Below are 23,830 nucleotides of genomic sequence, written 5' to 3'. Positions count from 1 at the left end.
GTGGCTCTGGGAATGTCCTTTACTGGAGCCCAGTAAACCCACAAGGTAAGGAATGGACAGAAACAAGACAATCAGCTCAGGGTCAGGAGGGAGTGAAATTAGTCTGACAGGTTTTAACAGAGTCTGGGAGAGTGAGACAGGGTCAGGAGGGAGTGAAATTAGTCTGACAGGTTTTAACAGTGTCTGGGAGGATGAGACAGGGTCAGGAGGGAGTGAAATTAGTCTGACAGGTTTTAACAGTGTCTGGGAGGGTGAGACAGGGTCAGGAGGGAGTGAAATTAGTCTGACAGGTTTTAACAGTGTCTGGGAGAGTGAGACAGGGTCAGGAGGGAGTGATATCAATGGGAGATAAATTAAATTTCACTTACACAATCACGAAGGTTCTGGAACAGGGACATCAGAAGCTGAGAAAATAAAAACAAAATGTCAGAAAAGGGATAAAATATAAAAATGATGCAGGCGACCTGACCAAAAAAATTCTAAGTGCTGAAACAGGGTGAAAAACGAGAGAATCAAGCCCCTTTTTAGGACAAGCTCCAAAATGTAATCGTACAGTACTTAGAAAAAAAATGAAGGAAAGTGTGATTCTCACCAGTAGGGTGAATGGATGGCCTGTATTCATGCCAGGAAGCCATCTGCAGATTGCTAGAGGGTGCTATAGCACCTGTTCCCTGATTTGCCTATGGACTGTGTGCACACCAATTGCACTACTCGTCCCCCCAAAATCGCTGCTCCCCCCTTCCTTCCCACCCGAACCGATCACTGCTCCAAACTCCCCCCTCAGCTGATTGCCTCTCCCGATTCCCCAGCCATCTCCTGGCCAGTCGCTGCCCCTCTTTCTACCACCCCCTCCCTCCCCCACTCCGGCCAATCACCATTTCCCTCCCCTCCCCAGAGCAGAGGGTGTGGGAGTGGAGGGTGTGGAAGTGGAGGGTGAGGGAGTGGAGGGTCAGGGTAACCCCACCCCAATGGCCAGATCCAATCCCCTCTTCCCTCCCTCTGCTTCTGATCCTGAATGCAGAATGGCAGCAGAACATCCCACCCTCTGCCCTCCGCTATCATTGCCCTCTTGGCATTGCCTGATAGGTGGTGGGCAGTGCCAAGGTGCCCCTAGGGCATTGCCACTTCACCCACTGAGCCAGGAGGCCAGGCTGGCAATGCCCAGGGACATCTGTCCTTGTTGCTGACCTCCTGGGGGCCTCCATGACCTCTGGGGGTGGGTCACCAGCTCCCTGCTGGTGGAGAGCTGTTGTAAAACCCACTGGAGTGAGGTACTCCTGGTGGTGGAGGGAAAGGTGAGTGGGCCTAGAGACTGCAGTCCTGGGCCCACAAATGGGATTGAAATGAGAATTTTAATATTTAAATCAGCTCCACACAAGTTCTGGCCAAAGCTGACGCCTCCAGAAAACTTGGAGTTGGAGAGACCATGGGGCCCAACAGGGAGCCTGCTAAATGGGCTGATGTCTCCTAGCCCATTGCACTGGGACAATCACCCTCAATGTGTGTAACAGCTGAAATCCTCGGAAAACGTATTCTTGGCCATTTGTTTGGAAGCAGCCAATAGTTACAATGGAGATAGTCTGATGGCCTCACCAATTCCAGTAAAATATCCCTATTCCTGTACTCAAATCCTCTCGCTATGAAGGCTAACATACCACTGCCTGCTGTACCTGCACGCTTACTTTCAGCAACTGATGCACAAGGAACCCAAGGTCTGAGTATCCACCTCTCTCTCAATTTACACCCATTCAAATAATAATCCACCTTCCTATATTTGTTACCAAATTGGATACCTCACATTTATCCACATTGTATTGCATCTGCCATGCATATGCTCACACACTCAGTCTGTCCAAATCACACTGAAGCATGTCTGCACCCTCCTCACAACTCACCCTCACACCCAAACTTTGTATCGTCTGTAAATCTGGGGAGGATACATTTAGTTCCCTCTTCAAAACCATTAATATATAATGTGAAAAGCTGAGGTGCTAACAGAGATCCCTGCAGAACCCTACTAGTCATTGACTGCCAATCAGCAAAAGACCCCTTTATTCCAACTCTTTGCTTCCTGTCTGCTAACCAGCTTTCCATCCATCGCCAGACTCTACCTGTAATCCCATGTGTATTAACTTTACATAGTAGTCTGTTATGTGAGACCTCGTCGACAGCCTTTTGAAAATCTAAATAAACCACATCCACTTGTTCTCCTCAGTCAACTCTACTCGTTACATACTCAAAGAATTCCAATAGATTCGTCAAGCATGATTTCCCCTTTGCAAATCTCTCCCCAAAAGTCTGTGTGTGCTGGGGACAACTGATATTTTCCAGATTGAAATAGTGAGATTTTTATTGGGTCAGAGCAGTGAGAGATATGGAGCAATAGTGGGGAAATGGAGCAGAGGGATCGACCAGTCAGGATGTGAATGAATGGTGGAACACAATCAAGGGGCTGAATGGTTGGCTGCTGTTGCAAAATTTCATATGCATGTAAGGTCCCTCATGGCAGATTAGTGCAGAAGATGAAGTCACATGGGATCAGAGGTGAGCTGGTAAGATGGATACAAAACTGGCTCGGTCAAAGAACAGTAAGAAGTCTCACAACACCAGGTTAAATTCCAACAAGTTTATTTGACTCGAATAAGAAGACAGAGGGTATCAGTGGAAGGGTGTGTTTCTGAATGGAGGGCTGTGACAAGTGCTGTTCCTCAGGGATCAGTGTTGGAATGTTTGCTGTTTGTAATATATATAAATGATTTGGAGGAAAATGTAACTGGATTGATTAGTGAGTTTGCAGATGACATAAAGGTTGGTGGATTTGCGGATAGCGATGAGGGCCATCAGAGGATACAGCAGGATATAGATCAGTTGGAGACTTGGGCGGAGAGATGGCAGATGGGGTTTAACCCAGACAAATGTGAGGTAATGCATTTTGGAAAATCTAATACAGATAGGAAATACCAGTAAATGGCAGAAACCTTAAGAGTTATTGATAGGCAAAGGAATTTGGGTATACAGATACACAAGTCACGGCAAGTGGCAATGCAGGTGGAGAAGGTAGTCAAGAAGGCATACGGCATGTTTGCCTTCATTGGCTGGGGTATTGAGTTTAAAAATTGTCAAGTCATGTTGCAGCTTTACAGAACATTAGTCTGGCCTCACTTAGAATATAGAGTTCAATTCTGGCTGCCAAACTACCAGAAGGATGTGGAGGCTTTGGAGAGGGTACAGAAAAGATTTACCAGGATGTTGCCTGGTATGGAGGACATTAGTTATGAGGAGAGGTTGGAGAAACTTGGTTTGTTCTCACTGGAGCAACGGAGATTGAGTGGAGAGCTGATAGAAGTCTACAAGATTATGAGAGGCATGGACAGAGTGGACAGTCAGAAGCTTTTTCCCAGGATGGAAGATTCAATGACTAGGGGACACAGGTTTAAGGTGCGAGGGGCAAGGTTTAAAGGAGATGTATGAGGCAGATTTTTTACACAGAGAGCAGTGGGTGCCTGGAACTCGTTGCTGGGGTAGGCAGTGGAAGTGGATACGGAAGTGACTTTTAAGGGGCGTCTTGACAAGTACATGAATGAGATGGGAATAGAGGGTCCCCGGAAGGGTAAGGGGTTTTAGTTAAGTCAGGTAGCATGGTCGGTGCAGGCTTGGCAGGCCAAAGGGCTTGTTCCTGGGCTGTAATTTTCTTTGTTCTTTGTTCTATTGATCCTCGTCCCCAGTTTTTATTTCAATCTCTTTCTGGATCTGATAGTTCCCATTGTGGTTCGGTCAAATCCTCGAGGACAGTATCTGAAAATTACCTCTCCATTCCATAGCCAGTTCACCTCAATAAAGGATAAAAGCCAGTGACCAGGCAGGAGAGAGTGAGGGGCTTGTACTGACTATTGGGTTCACTTCTGGAGATGAAGACTTCAGGCTGGACTGTAATGGGAAAGGGTGAAAACACAAACAATAAACCCACACTGAATGGAATGGAGAATGGTTTGATAGATCAGTGAAGTTAGATCAGAGCATGGGCTCAAAATTGAGATCGATACCTTTCCTTTTGAAATGTTCCTTTGCTCTTTGTAAATGTCATTTTAAACTCTGGGCACCAACTACTTTCAAATTTTGTTTTGCAAACTCATCCCGGGATTGATCTGAGCCTGACTTCATTGTGATATGATTGGTTGTGACAATCTTTTTCGATCTAGCTCTAAACTAATATAATTCTTTCCATCAAATTCAAACTGTATCCATCTCTTCATGGAGCTGTCTTCAGTGACGTTGATAGACTGAATCAATTGAAGAATGTGAATTCCTGTCAGAAACCAAAAAGGTATTGGTAATCCTTTGTTAATGAAAATCACACACTATCCAATCAGAGAAAAAAGGGGACTGAAATTAATGATGCAAGAAGACTCAAGAATTTCAATTGTTATTGTCTTAATATGGACAGAAAATACCTTGCGATGGATTTGGCAGCGAAATTGAAATCCCAGGATAAAGTAGACAACAACAGAATATATATTACTTTGGTTAAGGGATAGAAAAACTTAAGAATAAACAGACATGAGAACAGCAGCAAGAATTTGTCATCCAGCTCCACAACCCTGCTCTAAGATTCAATATGATTCTGGCTACATCAGCAAGGCGTTTGATAAGGTTCCCCCATGCAAGACTTCTTGAAAGAGTGAGAGGGCATGGGATCCAAGGGCGTGTTGACTTGTGGATTCAGAATTGACTTGCCAGCAGAAGGCAGAGAATGGTTGCGGATGGGTCTTTTTCTGCATGGAGGTCAGTCACCAGTGGAGTGCTCCAGGGATCTGTTCTAGGACCCTTGTTTTTTGTCATTTTCATAAATGACCTGGACGAGGAAGTGGAGGGATGGGTTGGTAAGTTTGCCGACGGACGCAAAGGTTGGTGGTGTTGTGGATATTCTGGAGGGATGTCAGAAGTTGCAGCGAGACATAGATAGGATGCAAGACTGGGCGGAGAAGTGGCAGATGGACTTCAACGCAGATAACTGTGTAGTGGTCCATTTTGGCAGGTCCAATGGGATGAAGGAGTATAATATCAAGGGTAGGACTCTTAGCAGTGTAGAGGATCAGAAGGACCTTGGGGTTTGGGTCCATAGGACTCTTAAATCAGCTTTGCAGGTGGAAGATGTGATCAAGTATGGTGTAATAGCCTTCATTAATCGAGGGATTGAGTTTAGGCGCCGGGAGATAATGTTGCAACTTTATAAGACCCTTGTCAGACTCCACTTGGAGTACTGTGTGCAGTTCTGGTCGCCTCACTACAAGAAGGACGTGGAAGCTATTGAAAGGGTGCAGAGGAGATTTACAAGGATGTTGCCTGGATTGTGTGGCATGCCTTATGAGGATAGGATGAGGGAGCTAGGTCTTTTATCCCCGGAGAGACGAAGGACGAGAGGCAACCTGATCGAGATTTACAAGATGTTGAGAGGTATAGATAGGGTGGGTACTCGGAGGCTATTTCCCAGGGCTGAAATGGTCACTACAAGAGGACACAGGTTTAAGGTGCTGGGGACTGGATACAGAGGAGATATCAGGGGTAAGTTTTTCACTCAGAGGGTGGTGGGTGAATGGAATTGGCTGCCGTTGGTAGTGGTGGAGGCGATCTCGTTGGGGTCTTTTAAGAGACTTCTGGATGAATACATGGGATTTAATGGGATTGAGGGTTATAAATAGGCCTGGTAGTTAGGGACATGACCGGCACATCTTGTGGGTCGAAGGGCCTGTTTGTGCTGTAGTATTCTATGTTCTATGTTCTAATCTTTTGCTTCAACTCCATTTTCTCAGCAGTACACCATATCACTTGATTGCCCAAGTAACCAAAAATTTGTCAATTCTCACCTTAAAGATATTCAATGGTAAAATGTCCACAATACTCTGAGGTAGAGAGAATTACTAAGATTCACAAGCCTTTTATTGTCTCAGACATTACTTCTTTCCTTAGCCAGGTCACCTCAACATCTACAGGATAAAAGCCAGTAACCAGGCAGGAGAGAGTGAGGGGCTTGTACTGAGTATTGGGCTCACTTCTGGAGATGAAGACTTCAGGCTGAACTGTAATGGGAAAGGGTGAAAACATAAACAATAAATCCACACTGAATGGAATGGGAGAACGGTTTGATAGATCAGTGAAGTTAGATCAGAACATGGGCTCAAAACTAAATTCAATACCTTTCCATCCAAAATATTCCTTTCCAGCTTTGAAATATGTTTTTAAGTTCTGGACACCTACTTCCTCCATACTGCATTTCCAAAACTTGTTCCAGGATTGATCCAAATTCCATATCTCCTTAGCTTTCACTGTAAAATGATTGGACATGACCCATCTCATTCTGTCTGGCTCTAACTAATATAGTCTTTTCCATCAAATCCAAAACTCATTGATCTCTTAACGGAGCCACTTTCAGTGATCTCTTAATGGAGCCACCTTCAGTAAGCACTCACAACATTCTTTGGTAGCAAGTTGCACAGATTCAGTGCCCTCTCATTCCGATATGATCTTCGCCTGTGTCTTTGTGTTGTAGCTTCCCAACTAACAGGAAGAATCTCTCAGTGTCGACCCTGTCAAGCCCCTTCAGAGTCTTGTATGGTTTCAAGAACAGTTCTTCCCATTCTTCCAAACCCCAGAAAATATAGACCAGTTTTTGCTTCATTCTTCCATGGGATGTGGGTATCACTTGTTCAGCCAGCATTTATTGCCCATCCTTATTCACCCTCGAACTGAGTGGTTTGCTAGGCCATTTCAAAGGGGTAGTTCAGAGTCAAGCACGTTACTGTTGTTCCGGAGTTACACATAGGCCAGACTGTGTAAGGATGACAGATTTCCTTCCCTAAAGGGTATATTGCAGCAAGAATTTGCTTTTTGATTTTAGAAGAATTTGGAGACGTGGGCTGGAATTTTATCTCCTTGAGGGGAGGGGCTCTAAGCCAGCTTTTCTAAGGTCCATTGGCTTTGGTGGGAGAGAAAATTCCCACTGGTGTTAAAGTCTGCACATGGAACCCAGAACTGCAGGCAGCACTCTGGGTGTGGTCTCTCTGAAGTACTGCATCATTGTAGAAATAGTTCTTTATTTTTGTAAACCAATAAAAACCAAGACAGCAATTGCCTCCCTAACTGCTTGCTGCATGCTGACTTTCTGCAACATAAAATTTGAAATTAGAACAGAAAATGCAGGAAATGTTCAGCAGCCAGGGCAGCATCTGTGAAGAGAAGGAGTTCAGGATCACAGTAGTTCTGAAACACTGAATGAATTAATCAAGAAGTGCCGGAGTGGCTGGGGGTCTTGTTAACCAGCTGGAAAGTCGGTTAGAGACCCCAGGGGCCTCTTGTTGTGAAGGCTGCTGAAGCACAGTCCAAGTCCACTGGCAGGCCTGGCCTTGGAATCGAGGCACCAATGGAACAGAGACAGGCTAACTGAAGCCAATCAGAGGCCAGCAGCTCTTGTGCTCAGCAGCGCCATAGGGAAGGCAGTGGCGGATGAAGGGAAAACACTGACTGGAGTTTCAGGATCGCAGAGCTTATGCAAGGTGTAGATCAGTGGTGGACAATCTGAGGCTACAGGCCCACATGCAGACCCCCTGGCTTCTGAGTGCGGCTCGTGAGAATTTTTCTGACCATTGCCCATGCACAAGATTTCCACAATCTGCTGATTTCTGTCTGCGTAGTGTTTTTCTACTGGCATGACAGAAGTGATATTCATGTAAATCAAAGGCTGGATACTGATTGCTCACATCATTGAATGTGAGAGCCGTGCACTCTCTCTCTGTCCAAAATGTCAATATTGTTTTTGTTTTATATTTGAGGTTGGTGACAGTCCTGTTAACATATAAATCATTAAGCATTTTCTATAACTCAACATGAAATATCTTATTCATGGGGTCATGTGGACAAGACCGACTACGTGACTTTTTTTGATGAGCATGAAAAACCGGAGAGGTCCTGATCCATTTTTTGGGCATGTTTTCTCTTCCAATCTTATGCGCTCTATCTCTGAAAATATGGGCTGGACCATTTCTGGCCAAAAGATGCAATGGATGGGGCTTAATTCACCAGACAGCCTGCAGCTCAGATTGGAGCTACAAATTGCGCATGCACATAAAAAGTAAAAAATAAAGCAGCTCTCCTGGCAGAATCCCCATCTCTGGCCAAAATCTAGCCTCCCCCTCTCCCTCATGGACATCGCAAAACACCCCCCCAAATATTATTGACCCCATTACTCCCCCATTCTCCCCCACTGGAGCCCCTTGCATATGATTCCTTCATCACCACCCTGGCTCTGATTACTGAGTGACATGACCCTCCCTCTCCCCTGCCTCACCACAGAGGCACAAACTCCCCCCATAAACAAATTTCACCCTCCCCTGCACCCCCACCCCCCGCCCCCGCCGGGGATTAGCACACCTGCAAGTGCTGACTTGGCTTCCCCTTCATGGTAACAAGGCAAACTTCATTAAACTTGCTGGAATGCTCTAATGGGTGGTGACCCACTCAAACAGTCTGCAGCTGATCTACCCGAACAAGGAGCAGCTTCATAAAAATCCCAAGGATGGACAGAGAGGCAGGCAGTGCAGGAAGATATGGCCTCCAGATTTTCAGAATCTGATCTGACCAGGTTGCTGAAGGCAGTGGACGTGAGGCGGGACACCCTCTTACCCCAGCAGGATGCCGCCCCAAGGGAAGTGATGGAAATGCAGCTTGGTAGGCAGTGGCAGCATGTGTTAGTGCTTAAGGTTAATGTTTAATCTCATTTGGCAACTTTCCACTAAATGACCCCCAGATTCTCCAACCCCAGCACGGACTGCATGCTTCCAGCCTCTGATCCCTCGGCAGCACTCTCCCCCCCCACCCAAGAGTATCACAATACTTATCCTCTGAGGGCCATCCCCTGATACCCTACAGGACTCATGCCATCAGATTTTACATGCTCCTTCTGTCCTCACAGGAGAAGTCCAACAGGTTTATTTGGTAGCACGAACTTTTGGAACACTTCTCCTTCATCAGGTGAGTGAGGCTACCAAAGTAATCCTGTTGGACTTTAACCTGGTGTTGTGAGACTTTTTATTGTGCCCATCCCAGTCCAATACCAGCATCCCCGCATCATGTCCACAAGAGAAGAATGGCCATAATCTCCGGGAGAGGGTGGTGAGCCTGAAATTCAGGTTCTCAGCCCCTTTGATGAGCAGGAACTGGAGACTGTGCAACAGGAACAGATGCAAACCATCAGTGACAGCATGGTCGGGCTGGAGCATAGAAGTGAGCATCTGCCAATCCTCCACTTTATGTTCCCCCTCCCTTGCACTTAACCTTGTGTCCTGTATTGCAGGAAGCGACCCATTGCAGTCCCCATTGCTGCTCACACCCATTTGAGACCTAATAGCTTGGAAGACACCTCAGATGAAGGCAATAAAGGGACTTCCGAGGCCAGCACCAGTTTTACATCAGCTTCCACCTTGCAGTTCACCATCCAAGAGACTCTGATATCAGTGGATCAAGTTAGTGTTGAGGCATCTGGGTCACCCTGTGGTGCACACAACACACCTGCTGATGTACATCAGGTGGAGGAAGGAATGTCTGAGGCCTCTGGCATGCGAAAGCCTGATGTGGATATGCCGGCGTTGGACTGGGGTAAACACAGTAAAAAGTCTGACAACACCAGGTTTCAGTCCAACCAATTTATTTGATAGTAAATTCACTAGCTTTTGGGTTAACCCCTTTGTCAGGTGAATGGAGGTATTCACCTGACGAAGGGGCTAACCCGAAAGCTAGTGAATTTACTATCAAATAAATCGGTTGGACTGAAACCTGGTGTTGTCAGACTTTTTACTATGCAAAAGCCTGCCAGTGGCAAGGACTCAGTTGGCCCCAGGCTATATGCTGGGCCTCTAAGATCACTTCTCCTTCAGCTGCAGTAGATGCAGCAACAGAGCCAGGGAATGCAGGAGGGACTGACGGCTACAATGGACCGACTGTGAAGCCGTTGGGAAGAATCCCAAAGCTTTCAGGCAGACCGGCTTTTCCCTGTCTTGTGTGGTTCCCAGGCCAACACTGCAAGCAGTCTTTGAGAACGTGGCCCTATCACAGACGGTCATAGCTCAGGGGCTGCAAGCGTGGCTCAGTCTCAGAGGGCACTTTCTGCTGTCATTGACAGGCGGCTGCCGACTCAGAACGCCATTGCAGAGGGTTCAGCCACCATTCCAACAAAGCAGGTGGTCTTCCAGGACTGACAGGGCCTGGTGACACTGGAGCTTCTACAGCACACTGCAGAAGCACTGCCATCTATGGAGTGACCCAGGGACCCAAAAGAACCTCACGGGAGGAGGAAGGGCTCAAGCTTATGCTGGTCCTGCCACCCAAGAGACTGTGGCTGTGATTACCCCCTTCCTGACACCAGGGCATTTCAGGGGCAGCAGGACGGATACCTGGAAGCCAGCCAGGTCCTCCAGAGGACGATCACCAAGGGCATCACAGGCTACGGGGTGTGACAGACAGCTGGCCACCTCCACCACCAATGTAAATCCTGTGGAGACACCGAGACATGGTGGTAAGCCGTGTGAAGTTAAGAAGTTGGGACAGCACTAAGATAGCATGGGTGAAGGGCAGCACTAGTTAAATAAAATATTTAGGCACTTTAAAGTCTCATGTTCACATGTTATCACTTATCTTTAAGGCATTTTTATTGGCACCAATAAATGTTATTTCATCCACATGTGACTAGCCTCTAACAGGAATGTACTTACCCCAATAATCACTGGAGGGACCTGCATGTTAAAGTTCATGGGGAAGGTCCCTCAACAACCTGCCATTGAGAAAATGAAGACGCTCAAATAAACCACTGGCTAAAGTGGGTGGCATGCATTGGCAGTGACTTACAGCATCTCCCATGGCATTTCAGAACCTACGAAAGATTCTCTTCCCTCCCCCGACCCCACCAACCTCAGGACCCTGCATGAGAGTTTAGTTGTCCCTCACCCGCTACAGGCGTGGGCCTGGTGTCAGCATGCATGCAGAACTCAGGTAGGCGTCAAACTAGTTTGCACCAGTGTATCATCAAAATGGTGCATAGTGAGTCATCATCACCCTCTTGCCTGCCACAGAAACTCGCTGACACAGTACCCAGACTCACCACTCGGGTGTTACAAATGTTGCAGGAGATTGTAGGAGTGCAAGTTGGTGGTTGAGTGGGGGGTGGTGGTGGTGGGGGGGAGGGGAATGAAACCCACATGCGGCAACAAAGGCCCCTAATGCCCAAAACTTCCCTCACTGCCCTCGCATGACCCTTGCTGCCACCAGCCCTCCAGCACCTGGGTGCTGTCGCTCTTCATTGTCTTCCTCCTCCTCTTCCTCGTGCTGGGTGACTTCCAAGTCCTGGCCGGTTGACCTCCAAGTCCTCCTCCTCCAAAACATCTCCTCACTGCTGCGCCCAGGTTGTGTAGGGAACAGCACATCAGCACAATGAGGGACAATATCGGAGAGGTCCCACCAGAGTGGTCCAGGCACTTGAACTGCATTTTGAGGAGCCCTAGAACATAGAACATAGAACATTACAGCGCAGAACAGGCCCTTCGGCCCACGATGTTGCGCCAACCAGTTACAAAACAATGACCCACTAACCTAAACCAATCCCTTTTCGTCCATAAACCTATCCACGGATCTCTTAAACGCCCCCAAACTAGGCACATTTACAACTGCAGCAGGCAGGGCATTCCAATCCCTCACCACCCTCTGGGTAAAGAACCTACCCCTGACATCCGTCCTATAACTACCACCCCTTAATTTAAAGCCATGCCCCCTCGTGCTAGATTTCTCCATCAGGGGAAAAAGGCTATTACTATCCACCCTATCTAAACCTCTAATCATCTTATATGTTTCAATAAGATCCCCTCTTAGCCGCCTTCTTTCCAGCGAAAACAACCCCAAATCCCTCAGCCTCTCCTCATAGGACCTCCCCTCCATACCAGGCAACATCCTGGTAAACCTCCTCTGCACCCTCTCCAAAGCCTCCACATCCTTCCTTTAATGTGGGGACCAGAACTGCACACAGTACTCCAAGTGCGGCCGCACCAGAGTTGTGTACAGTTGCAACATGACACTGCGACTCCTTAATTCAATCCCCCTACCAATAAACGCCAAGACACCGTATGCCTTCCTAACAACCTTATCTACTTGACTCCCTATGCACCACTCCACTATTTTACAGGTGGCAACGTGGGCCTCATCATATTGGGCCTCCTCCACAGTCTCAGGCCTCCACATAGGCAAGTAAGCCAATGTCCCCTTTGACCCATCCCTGCACTATGGCTCCTCCTCAAATACATCCAGGGCATCGCAACTTCTTAAGATAAAACTATCATGCGTGCTGCCGGGGTGTCTGGCCCAGATGTGCATAACGTTCAGCTGATGGTCACACACCAATTGCACATTTATTGAATGGAAGCCCTTTCTATTCATGAATCTTTCTGGATTCTTGTCCGGGGCCTTGAGGGCGATGTGGGTACAGTCTATAGCCCCCCTGTGCATCTGGCATCTCCACGATTGCTGCAACTCCTGCAGCCTGTGCTTCCTGCTGGGCTTGTTCCAGGTCCAGCCTGAGCATACAGGGCATCCTTGACCTCCTTACTCACTTGTGGATGGATGATTGAAAAATGCCACAAAGGTCTCCACTGGCGGTCTGGAAGGACCAAGTATCATAAAAATTTAAGGTGGCCATCACTTTCACAGCCACCAGGAGTGAGTGCACCCGTGTGCCCCAAGGTGCCAGGTTCTATAACAAATGACACAAGTTTCGCACTGACTCTTTCCGGAGCTGGGGCTTTTATAGATGAGGTGCTTTCCAGACCATCCCGCTGCAGCAAACAAGGTTGTAAAGGCAGGTGAGCTGTGACGATTGGGGGTGAAGCTGAAACTGACATTGTGATCAATGCAAAAACACATAAATTGATGTCTCGCCCATTTTGGGTCCCGATCGCACCAATTTTTTTCCATGGTAAATGCTTAAAGATCCCAAGGTACACTCGCTTCTCAAGAGGTTCAGACATAATTCAAAACTAGGAAAAATTAATTTTAAAAATATTTATCAAATTTGTGATAAGCCAGAAGGCAGAACAAATGTAAAATAAGCTAGAATGGATATTAAATAATTTGATACAGTTCAGGCTCTGAATAAATCAATGGGAACCAATAGCCCTTCACATTGCAGCTTAATGTTGAGTCCTTCAGCTGAACCACCAGCAGGCACATGATAGATAATATACACTCATGCTAATGAAAAATCACATGGTAAATTACTCATCCAGTTTGATGTAATCATGTAATCATATGCAGATCACCCTGTTCAGTGAACCCGTGCTCAGGTTTCTGTCAGATAGAAGTCGCATCATTGCAGGAGATACGCAGAGTATTGCGCTGTCATCATTGCAAGCCATCATCACTCTCCTGCAGTGTCTGGTTACTGGGCTTCCGGGCCCTGCCCATGAAAGGAGCAATCAGCAAGGGTTGCAGCATTCAGCTGGCAGCACACAAGCAATAAGGTCTCAGGCATCACGAAATGCCATCCCACTGCAAAATTACACAACTATTGTAAAGGTTGTATTGGTGTCATCAATAGTGGTCAAAGGAGATTGTCAAGTTGGAGACCTGGCACAACAACTTGCATGTATATAACACCATTAATGTAGAAAAGTGACCAAAGGTGATTCACAAAAATAAATTGCTGTCATGTTAAAAAGAATAAATATTTGGAAGGATGCCCATTAGCTTGGTTAAAGAAGATGGTTTCAGAGAGTATCTTAGAGGAGGAGAAGAAATGAAGAAATGGAGAACCAAAAGAAAGCCCCAGATGGTACTTGATGGGAGAGGGAGATACACAAAATATTCACATCAGGCCAGACAGTTTGAAGTGGGATTGTTGTAGGACGGGAGGCTATTACAGAAGGGTGGCAAGGTGGCACAGCGGTTAGCACTGCTGTCTCACAGCTCCAGGGACCCAGGTTCAATTCTGGCCTCGGATGACTATCTACGTGGAGTCTGCACATTCTCCCAGTGTCTGTGTTTCCTCTGAGTGCCCTGGTTTGCTCCCACAGTCCAAAGATGTGCAGATTAGGTTGATTGGCCAGGATATATTGGCCTTTAGTGTCAGGGGAATCAGGTAAATACGAGGGATTACAGGGTTAGGGCCTGGGTGGGATTGTTGTCGGTGCAGGTTCGATGGGCTGAATGGCCTCCTCCTGCACTTAGGGATTCTGTTTCTGAATTGCCATCATAAATAAAAGTAATTGATGAACATAGACTATGAAATAAGAAAAAAAAAGGAGGTATTGAGGATAACTGAGAACGGAGAGAGTATTGGAGGAATACAGAGAGAGTAGGAGGGAGCTCAAACGGGGGGTTAGAAGGGCGAAAAAGGGGCATGAAATGGTGTTGGCAGACAAGATTAAGGAAAATCCAAAGGCATTTTACTCCTATGTTAGGAACAAAAGGGTGGTTAGAGGAAGAATCGGTCCTCTTAGGGACAGAGGAGAGGAACTATGCTTAGAGTCCGAGGGAATGGGGGAGATCCTGAATGAATACTTTGCATCAGTATTCACGAAGGAGAGGGGCTTGTTGTCCGGTACTGTCTTGGAGGGAGTTGTAGACCCGTTGGAGGAAATATCTATTACAAGGGAGGAAGTGTTAGCATTTTTAGGTAGTATTAAAACTGATAAATCTCCGGGGCCTGATGGCATTTATCCTAGGCTGCTTAGGGAAATGAGAGATGAAATTGCTGGGCCTCTGACGCAAATCTTTGTCTCTTATATTATAACACATGTCCTGCTTACACTCTCACCATTTGTCCTCAAGCAGGACAAGTTGCACATAATAGAAGAGAGAGATCTCAGATGGGCAGAGGGATGCCAACTTTGTAGAAAGAGCCCTCCACATGGCCGGGGTGGATGTTGCTCCTATGAAAAGGACAGCGATAAACCATGTGTAGATCCAGCTCAGCATCACTGCTGTGAGTCATGTTTCCTATGTTTAAAAGTCCTGCCATGCAATAATGAAATCTCCTTTCTTTCTCAGGTACATCAATGTGGTAGTGCTGGCTAGGTCAGCATTTATTGCCCATCCCTAATTACCCTTCACCCAAGTGGCTTGCTACAACATTTCAGTCAGCAGTTCAAAGTCAACCACATTGCTGTGGGTCTGAAGTTGTATTTGGCCAGACCAGCTAAGGACAGCAGATTCCCTTTCCTAAAGGACATTGGTGAATCCGATGGGTTTTTACAACATTCAACAATGGTTTTGTGGTCATCATTAGATTCTTAATCTCAGATTCCAGCTGGCAACTCACAGCACTACTCAACATCCACTACCAGAGGCTGCCAGAGTCACTGTGTCCTCAAACACCTTCACTTCTGGCTCCAAGAGTCAATTGTGGATCTTGATGGCACCTCAAAGACAGCACCCACCATTGCCTCTTCCTGAGCACTGATGTCCTCTTTGCTGGAGTTGGACATTTGACAACAGACATATCATGAGGACAAAGGGCAGTGAGCTTTGCCTCCATCTCAGGAACCATATGTTAACACACGAATAGAACATCCGTCCAGAGGCTTCTCTTCACTGAGCAGGATCCCATTATCTTTCTCCACTCATCCCACTTTTCCTGTCACTGAAGCAATAACAAGAATTCCCCAATGTCTGACTGAAACTGTCATCATTTACACAGTGTGAAGAGAGGCAAACAGTATATATGGAAAGAGAGAGAATGTGTGTGTGAGTGTATGTGAGAGAGAGAGAGTATATGTGAAAGAATGTGTATGAGAGACATATGTGTGTCTGAAAGAGAGATGTGTGTGTGAAGAGTGTGTCTGAGAGATAGAGAGAATGTGAGAGAAAGAGACACATGCATGAGTGACAGAGTGTGTGTGTGTGTGTGTGTGTGTGTGTGTGTGCGAGAGAGAGAGTGTGTGTGTGTGTGTGTGTGTGTGTGTGTGAAAGAGAGAGTGAGAGAACGGCCAGAATTTTACCATCCCGCCCGCCATGGGAATCAGAGCAGGCGAGTGGTAAGATCCGTTGACCTTGGGCAGGATTTTATGGTTTCGGGGCAAGCAAGGCCAAAAAATCCTGCCCAATGTGTGTATGAGAGACAGAGAGATAGGTATGTGAGACAGGGTGTCTGTCTGAGACAGAGTGAGATGGGTGTGTGAGAGAGGGTGTTTGTGAGAGAGAGAGAGAGTAAAGAGAGAAACCGAGAGACAGTAAGTGATCCACTCAGTGCTCTGTGTGACACACTGCCCACTTCCTGACACCCTCCAGGATGATCACCTCCCTCTTTTCCCTCAGCCTCCAGCATTACAAACAGATTGGTATTGATGGACTGCCATGAGCAGCCTTTCCCCTTGTTTTTGTGACTATGACTCATCTTTCATTCCCTCACTCTGCAGTATACATATCTCCCGCGTACTATACGTTTTAGCTTGAACAAAAGTTCATCCAGACTTGAAACATCAGCACTTTTTCTCCTTACAGATGCTGCCAGACCTGCTGAGATTTTCCAGCATTTTCTCTTGGAATCTAGGACACAGTGACAGGCTCAGGACAAAGAGAAAACCATTTAGGGCTGAGATGAGAAGAAATTTCATCACTAAAAGGCTTTTGAATCTTTGTAATTCTCTCTATCTTAGAGTATTGTGGACACTTTACCATTGAATATTTTTAAGGTGAGAATTGGTAGGTTTTTGGTTACTTGGGCAATCAAGTGATATGGCGTACTGCTGAGAAAATGGAGTTGAAGCAAAAGATTAGCCAGAATCATATTGAATCTTGGAGCAGGGTTGTGGAGCTGTATGACAAATTCCTGCTGCTGTTCTCATGTCTGTTTATTCTTAAGTTTTTCTATCCCTTAACCAAATTAGTATATGTTCTATTGCTGTCTACTTTATCCTGGGATTTCAATTTCGCTGCCAAATCCATCGCAAGGTATTTTCTGTCCATATTAAGACAATAACAACTGAAATTCTTGAGTCCTCTTGCATCATTAATTTCAGTCCCCTTTTTTCTCTGATTGGATAGTGTGTGATTTTCATTAACAAAGGATTACCAATACCTTTTTGGTTTCTGACAGGAATTCACATTCTTCAATTGATTCGGTCTATCAACGTCACTGAAGACAGCTCCATGAAGAGATGGATACGCTTTGAATTTGATGGAAAGAATTATATTAGTTTAGAGCTAGATCGAAAAAGATTGTCACAACCAATCATATCACAATGAAGTCAGGCTCAGATCAATCCCGGGATGAGTTTGCAAAACAAAAGTTGAAAGTAGTTGGTGTCCAGAGTTTAAAATGACATTTACAAAGAGCAAAGGAACATTTCAAAAGAAAAGGTATCGATCTCAATTTTGAGCCCATGCTCTGATCTAACTTCACTGATCTATCAAACCGTTCTCCCATTCCATTCAGTGTGGGTTTATTGTTTGTGTTTTCACCCTTTCCCATTACAGTTCAGCCTGAAGTCTTCATCTCCAGAAGTGAGCCTAATAGTCAGTACAAGCCGCTCACTCTCTCCTGCCTGGTTACTGGCTTTTATCCTGTAGACATCGAGGTGACCTGGCTAAGAAATGGAGAGATAATGTCTGAAACACTATCCTCGGGGATTCGACCGATGCGACCCATCACATCCAGAAAGAGATTGAAATAAATGCTGGGGATGAGGATCAATACTCCTGTCAAATTGAACACAGCAGCCTGACAGAGCCCAGGCTCCATCAGTGGGGTAAGGAACTGCTTTGGATTTGTCTGTGTGTGGGGATATGTGTAAGTCTGTTTGCATATCTGTGTGCATGTGTGTGTATGTTTGACCACATGTGTGTGTGTGCCTCTCTTAATATATGTGTCTGTATGTGTGTATCTGTGTTTGCTTACATGCTTAGATTGGAGGAACAGGAATAGACCATTCAGCCTATCCTGACTTATCTGATTCTGGCCTTAACTCCACTTTATTGCCTATGAGTTCTAAACACTCATAACCACTGAAGAGCACATGTTCCTCCTTATCTCCATTGTAAATGGGATACCTTTTGTTTTAAACACTTCCCACTAATTCTAGATTCCCCAACCCTATCAGCTGCTAACCTGTCAAGCCCCCTCAGGATCTCATCCATTTCAATAAGATCACCTCTCAGTCACCCACACTCCAATGGAAACGGATCCAAGCAGTCCAGCTTTACAATAAGATACGCCTCTCATCGCAGGAATCCATTGAGTGAACTTTCACCAAACTGCTTCCAATGCAATTATATCGCTTCTTAAGTTTAGAGCAGGACTGAATTCAGTATTCTGAGGTGGTCTTGCCAGTACTCCATTGTCATGAATGTCTGACTAACCTGATCAGAGAGCAAGAAGTTGGGAACTCCATTTTCCAACAGATTTTGAAGCTTTCATGGGCTTACTTGTGCAGTTTTGCATTTTTATTTTCTTTTGGGTGTGCCTATATATGAAGAAAAAATGTAAATACATGTGCCATGTGTTTGGATGAACAGCCAATTGAAATCAAGTGCCCTTGGTAAGGCAAAAGAAGAGGAAACAGAGAAAGGTCCCATATGAGGAGTCCAAGAAAGGGAACAGGTATGTGAGGAGATCCCAGTTAAGGTAAAAAGGGAAAAGGCTGCAACTGGCAGAGTTTAAGTGAAGAGAGCTCAGGAGAAGTCTTGGTAATCATTGAGACTGAGAGGGACCCTGGTAATCTCGAGGACTGAGGGGAACCCTGGTAATCATTGAGACTGAGAGGGACCCTGGTAATCATTGAGGACTGAGGGGAACCCTGGTAATTGTCGAGGACTGAGGGGGAGACCTGGTAATCGTCAAGGACTGAGAGGAACCCTGGTAACCTTGAAGACGGAGGAGAACCCTGGTAATCATTGAGGACTGGGGGGAACTCTGGTAATCTCAAGGACTGAGAGGAACCCTGGTAATCATTGAGGACTGAGGGGAACCCTTGTAATCATTGAGGACTGAGGGGAAGCCTGGTAATCATTGAGGACTGAGGGGAACCCTAGTAATTGTCGAGGGTGGAGGGGAGAAACCCCAGTAATTGAAGTGGATTAGGGGAATCCTGTTAACTGTCAAGGACTGAGGGGAGGCCCTTGTTATCAAAGTGGGCTCAGAAGAAGGGCTGAAGCTGTATTTGTGAGTTGGTGCTCAAGTGCAAAATTGAGGATTCAGGGTCGTGGGATCCTGGGAGATTAAGTAAAAACCCTGTAAGCTGTCCTCTTATTCAAGCCTTCTAATTTGGAGTAATCTTTGGAAATAAATTCCAGGTTAGATCTCTGAAGGTATGGGCTGGAATTCCTTGTGTGAAAGAGGTGAAACAGAGGGCATGATCTTATGAAAGAAATTCTAAGTGCCAAAACTTAGAATAATGAATACAATATGGAAGAGAATGACACTTGTTTTTTCAGCGAAATATCAGTCACAATCTCACAGTACTTAGAGCAAAAAAAAGTCTGGATTCTCACCAGGAGTGAGGTGAAGCCTAAGATCACAGCTGCAGAGTGCTTGGCGCACCATTGCATAGGCACCCCGATCCCCCAGGGTACTGGGCAATCTCCTACACCCTTGACCCCCTCCTCTGGACATAACTCCTCCTCCCCTTGCCAATTGCTCCTTCCCCACCCAGCTGATCACCACCCCTGCAGAGTTCACCTCCACCCCAATTACAACACCTGCAGAGTAACTGAATAACACACTGTCCACACTCACTTCCTGCAGCACACAATCCTGTAACTGAATAATATACTATCAACAGTCTCTTCCCTACAGCACACCTCCGAGTAACTGAATAATACACTGTCCACACACCCTTCCCTCCAGTACACTTTCCTATATTTGAATAGTACACTGTCCACACTAGCTTCCCTACAGTACACCTTCCTGTAACTGACTAATACAATGTCCATACTTCCGTTCCTACAGCACATTTCCCTGTAACGGAATAACACACCACCCACACTCCCTACGGCACAGCATCCTGTACCTGAATAACACACTGCCCACACTCCCTTCCATACGCACACCGTCCTCTAACTAAATAATACACTGTTCACACTTCATTCCTGACAGCACACCAACCTGGAACTGAATAACACACTGTGTACATTCCGTTCCCGACAGCATTCCTCCCTATATCTCAACATTGTGGGCCGAAGGGCCTGTTCCGCGCTATAATGTTCTATGTTCTCTGTTCTATATCCACACACCCTTCCCCGCAGCACACTACCTGTAACTGAGTAATACACTGACCACACTCCCTTCTCTACTGCACTCCTCCGTGTAACTGAACAATACACTGAACACACTCCTGCCCTACAGCACATAACTGAATAACACACTCTCCATGTTCCCTTCCCTACGGCACACCATCCACACTCCTTTCCCTAAACCACACCTCTCTATAACTGAATAACACACTATCCACGATCCCTTCCCTACAGCACACCGTCAAGTAACTGAATAACACACTGTCCGCACTCCCTTTCCTGCGGCACACCATCCTATAACTGAAAAATACACTGTCTGCACTCACTTCCCTACAGCACACTCCTTGTAACTGAACAACACACTGTCCACACACTTGTCCTACCGCACACTCCTGTAACTTAATAATGTACTATCGACAGTCCCTTCCCTACAGTATACCTCCCTGTAACTAAATAATACAATGTCCACACTCCCGTTCCTACAGCATATTTCCCTGTAACTGAGTAACATACCATCAACACTCCTTTCCCTACAGCACAGCGTCCTGTAAACGAATAACACACTGTCCCCACTCCGTTTTCTGCAGCACGCCACTCTGTAACTGACGAACACACTGTCCTCATTCCCTTCCCTACAGAACAACGTCCTGAAACTAAGTTCCAAGTTGTCCTCACTCCCGTTCCTATAGTACATCTACATGCAGCTGAATAACAGTCCACACTCCCTTCCCTACAGCACACTGTCCTGCCTCTAAACAACATAATATTGACACTCGCTTCCCTACAGCACACTGTCCTGCAACTGAATAACACACTGTCCATACTCACTTCGTGCAGCACACAGTCCTGTAACTGAATAACACACTATCTACAGCACACTTCCGTGTAACTGAACAACACTGTCCACACTCCTGCCGTAAAAAGTCTGACAACACCAGGTTTAAGTCCAACCGATTTATTTGATAGTAAACTCACAAGCTTTCGGGGTTTGTCCCTTCGTCAGGTGAATGGGCCTACAGCACACTGTCTGTAACTTAGTAGCATATTTTCAACACTCCATTTCCTACAGCATACCTCCGAGTAAATATAACTGAATTACACACTGTCCACACTCCCTTCCCTACAGTACACCTCCCTGTAACCGAATAATATAATGTCCACACTCCCGTTCCTACATTTTCCTGTAACTGAATAACACACCATCAACAGTCCTTTTCCTACGGCACCGCATCCTGTAACTGAATAACACACTGTCCACACTCCCTTCCCTACAGCACTCCTCACTATATTTCAATAACACACCATCCACACTTCCTTCCCCACAGCACACCTATCTGTATCTGAGTAACACACTGTACACATTCCCTTCCCTACAGCACACCCTCCTGTAACTGAATAACACACTGTCCACACTCCCTTCCCTACAGCACACCGTGCTTTAACTGAATCAGAAGTTGTCCTCACGCCCGTTCCTATAGCACATCTCCCTGTAACTGAATAACACACTGTCTACGATCCCTTCTCCACAGCACACCGTCAAGTAACTGAGTAACACACTGTCCACGCTCCTTTCCTTACAGCGCACTCTCCCATCACTGAATAACAGGCTGTCCACCCTCCTTTCCTCACAAAACAAAACACCCACTAAACTACACCTCCTTGTTACTGAATAACACACTGTCCACGCTCCCTTCCCTACAGAACACCTCCCTATAACTAAATGAAAATATAAAATTTGGCTGGTATTTTTATTTGAAGATTGATCAATTGCAAGCAGTATATCATGAACACCGACTATTCTGTGACTAGGACAGTGACTGCTTTCCAATGGGATTTTTAAAAGCTGCCCTTTCTGCGATGCTAAACAATGTGCTACAACGATATTATCATTGCTCGGTTAATCAAATAAACTCGAGTTTAGACTTGAGATAAACGTGATCTCGCCAAGTCTTGCTTCATACTTGTAATAATTCAAGCATTTTTACTGAAAACAATGTTTAAAAGTACAAATAAAAACAGAAGGTGCTGGAAAAACTCAGCAACATCTGTGGAGAGACAAACAGAGTTCACGTTTCGTGTCCGGATGACCCTTCTATAGAATTTTATCCAGTATGTTCTGTTTTTATTTCATCCGCTTTTATTTAATGTTGGTGAGCGAACGGGACGTTTTAGATAGAAATCCGAAGAACTGGAAGGGTTATAGTTGTAGTCCTATCTTTTTGAAAAGAGAAATCCGAGAATAAATATACAGATTCCTGAAGTTCAATGAAGTCCATGGAATAGATCTGGTAAAATTATGTATCTCTTTGAATTTTAGCAGCATCTGGGTATTAGGTGCACGATAATTTATCTTCCTTTCTGTTACTTTTAATTATATATATTCTCAATAATGTCAGTGTAAGGAGGCTGCTCGATGGACCGAAATCATAAAGCTTTCGCTAATATTAACGGAAGTTCAGATAACAGCTTGTAAAAATCCAGGAATCTAAAAAAAACTGTGGAGATTCTGCACCTGATGTTCCACAGGCTTCCGGGGGAGGATAATTACATAAATAATAAATTACCGGTGGCATAGTGGCACAGTGGTTAACACTGCTGCCTCACAGCGCCAGGGAACCGGGTTCGATTCCCGGCTTGGGTCACTGCCTGTGTGAAGTTTGCACATTCTCCCCATGCCTGCGTGGGTTCCCTCCAGGTGCTCCGGTTTCCTCTCACAGTCCAAAGATGTGCGGAGTGGGCGGATTGGCTATGCTAAATTGACCTTAATGATTAGCAGCGTAAATGAGAATTAGGCCTTGGGTGGGATTGTGGTCGAAACATACTCGATGGGCCAAATGACCTCCTTCTGTACTGTAGAGTTTTTATGATTCTAAATTGGTTCCTGTTAGGATCGGGCCGTGGGAAATATAAATGTGTAAACAGTGCAATAGCCGTTTGAAGGGTGACCTCAAGTACTGCTGATAATATTCGAGAGCTGGAAGAGGGAAATTTCCAGTGGCTCAGTTGCCCGGATTTCATGCGGAACCTGTTTAAATCTGGGCAGATGGGCTCTATCCCGGCGTTGTTTTTTTTAATGATAATACATCATCTTTGTGGATATTGAAGCATTGTTTTTGTCTGCCGGGTCATATAATTGCGATATTTAGGCTCCTTCCAGAATTTATTATTGTCCTATCAGCAGATACTCGCCTCATGCTCAGATGTGGTCTGGGGCTGGATGGTTGGATGGCAAGAATCAATGGAAGAACTTTATGTGAAAGTTACATTATTCAATTGGAGACAGTCAATCATTGTCTTAAAGTTTCCAAGATTCCTAGACAAACGTGTTACTGAATGAAGCATCCTTATTATTGGACAGGTAGGTCAGGGATAATAAATCACCTCGACTCCTTTGGGTGTATTGAATCAAATAAACTCCGCTTTGAAAAATCTATATCTATGTTCCTTGTATTAGTCAACGCATGTGCGGATTTTTGATAGTTTCCCGTGATGAAATTGAGGATTTGGGTTTAGGATTTGCGTGATTTCAGATAGGAATTGAAAAGCTGACCCAGGCGGTGTCAGTGAGATA

General features: G+C 45.7%; 1 pseudogene; it reads left to right on the top strand.

Annotated features, from left to right (window-relative positions):
* The first annotated feature begins 13,833 nt into the window (after positions 1-13,833).
* Positions 13,834-20,971, top strand: LOC145348628 (H-2 class I histocompatibility antigen, Q7 alpha chain-like; annotated as a pseudogene).
* Positions 20,972-23,830: the final 2,859 nt, after the last annotated feature.

This window comes from Carcharhinus amblyrhynchos, chromosome 9 (assembly GCF_965287045.1).
Source record: "Carcharhinus amblyrhynchos chromosome 9, sCarAmb.v2.hapA, whole genome shotgun sequence".
Classification (NCBI taxonomy): domain Eukaryota; kingdom Metazoa; phylum Chordata; class Chondrichthyes; order Carcharhiniformes; family Carcharhinidae; genus Carcharhinus; species Carcharhinus amblyrhynchos.
Note: the sequence above shows the minus strand (reverse complement) of the source record. Positions and strands in the feature narration are given on the sequence as shown.